Below are 2,565 nucleotides of genomic sequence, written 5' to 3' on the forward strand. Positions count from 1 at the left end.
GTGTGCTGCTCGAAATTTAAATTACTATCAAACCAAACACCAAGGTTCTTTGCAACAGGCTTAATGTGATTTACTAGGGAACCAGCAGATGGCAGTATTTGATTTGCCATCTGCTGAGACCCGATGACCAGGATTTCTGTTTTGTCTGAGTTCAGCTGGAAGAAATTATTTGACATCCATTTTTTAACTTCACAAAGGCAGCTGTTAAATGAACTCAGCATTCCAGGGTCTGTGGATCTGACGGGAAAGTATATTTGTGTGTCATCAGCATAAATATGAAAAGAAATGCCATGTTTATGGATAATATGTCCAAGGGGAAGCAGATACAAGGAAAACAAAATGGGTCCTAAGACCGACCCCTGAGGCACACCATATTTAACTGGACAGAATGAGGAGACATAGTTGTTTACAGACACACAAAACTTCCTATTTGACAGGTAGGATGAAAACCATTCTAGAGCAGTACCAGAGATCCCCACCCAGTGCCTCAGTCTGTCTAACATGATGTTGTGATCAATGGTGTCAAATAATTGATAAATAAGATAATTGCATTAATGAGAAATTGAACAGGTGTTCCTAATAATCCTTTAGGTGAGTGTATGTCGTTTTGGGAGTCATTAACAATATAGCCAATTTTGTCATTTAGACATGAGGACGGATGTTTTGTTCTCTCAGCCTTCTCATCCAAATAAACTAGTTTGTTAAATAATCTTTTTACTATTTTTAGGTCTACAGTGTTTTTTCTATTTGTCTAAGTACTATTAAAATGTATATTGAAATCAATACATTAAATTGATTTACAATTTAATTTAACATTAAGATAACCTATGTGATTTAAATCAATGAAATCCACTAGGGTCAAATAATAAGATGGCACCTACTGAGATCTGCTAAGCCTGCTACCGTTAGCATGCATTTAGCCTGAATTTACCCTGCATTTAATTAAGTTTAAAAATAAACCGAATAACTAAAATTTAAGTTCATCAAAGGTATATTTTTAATTTACAGATAACAACCAGGGTAAAATCAATAACTAAACTCAGCTTTATTGTTAGCTAAGGCTAGCCGCAGCTATAAGATAGCTTGATATAGAACTTTTCCTATAGCTGCAGACAAATACCTACTGTAGTTTTCAGGTCACTAGTTTTTCCCCACCATACTCACTTTACCACCTGCTGTCACATGATAGATTTCCTACAATGACCTGCATCCACAACAGAGTTCACTTCATGTGATCTCCCACCAAAAATGAGGTATGATTGTTACTTACTGTGAGGCCAAAAAGTGGAACAGGCAAATGTACTCACAACCATTAATCACACATCAGTTGTGAGTTGAATGCACACAAATTTATATGTGCTAGATTTATGTGGCAGAAGCAATTTGACAAAAATCCATAAAAGCCTTAGTAGTTGAAGCCGAGCTGTGATTAATGAGAACTACTTACATAAGAGAATGTGAGCGGTTGAGAAGAAAAGGGGAGACAGAGCTAGAGGAGGCAGAGAAATGACAAATAGACAGCAGTAGACTGTGGGGGAAAGGGATTGAGAAAAAGAGACTTGAGTTGATTGCCTATCTGACACCCCTGCCCCCTGACACCTTACATCCAGACTTTATGTTGTAAAAAATAAGCTTTGACAAATGACAGATACATTTATTTATTGCAGCCTAACTCTCACTTCAGAATTTGCTTACTTCTGGAAGTTGTGGAAAAGAAAACTCCTCATTAGAAAGCCCAAAGTCCTCAATTTACTCAAACACAAAAACCTTGTCAAAGAAATTTTAAATTTTACTTAGCAGTGACTCAATGGAGCAACTTTTCATAAAAGGTATAATACCTTCTTCTCTGACAAGGCATGTGGCATAACATTCTGTGTTTGAGGCCCTTAATCAAAAACTCTTGAGAATTGTGTGATTATAAATATGCTCAACATGACCGCCGGGTATTCTAAAAAGGGAAAATAATCAGTAGAAAATGTGGTGAATGAGAGTTTTCAGAATTAGAATTTGCAATCTTAATACAAGGTTTCTGAATTAAGTAGAGTTTCCAATCTGGAGTGTCAAACCTGAATAGAGTAGTGGAGAAGAGCGTTTCAATCCTGGCTGTCACAGTAAAATGATTGACACCAAAAAAATCATAATCATCCTGAAAGATTATTTCATTTATTTTATGTTTCATGTTTTCACTCCACATTTTGGAGTAGCTACAACTCTTCAGGTAAGAGCTCTTTAGATTGGGGTCTTTACAGTAGGTTGTTGTGCAGATGCAGATCTTTTTCAGATTCAAAGCAATCACAGGCTTTGCTGCTTTTCTTAGTGTCATGTAATGTGATTTAAAGCAAGTTCAGGTTAATTTATACACTAATTAACCTTCAACATATTAAATGCTAATGTATTAAAAGGTAACCCGTGGAGTTTTCTTTTAAATAAAGGGTTTACATTCAGTGTTTCCTCCTTAAATGTATTGTGCAAATCCTTTTGGCCTAACAAACATGCTGAATAAATTTCCATCATCATAAAACATTTGTTTCATTCTTAAACACCCTTTTTCTTAAACATTCATGT

Source organism: Micropterus dolomieu, linkage group LG12 (genome assembly GCF_021292245.1).
Source record: "Micropterus dolomieu isolate WLL.071019.BEF.003 ecotype Adirondacks linkage group LG12, ASM2129224v1, whole genome shotgun sequence".
NCBI lineage: Eukaryota > Metazoa > Chordata > Actinopteri > Centrarchiformes > Centrarchidae > Micropterus > Micropterus dolomieu.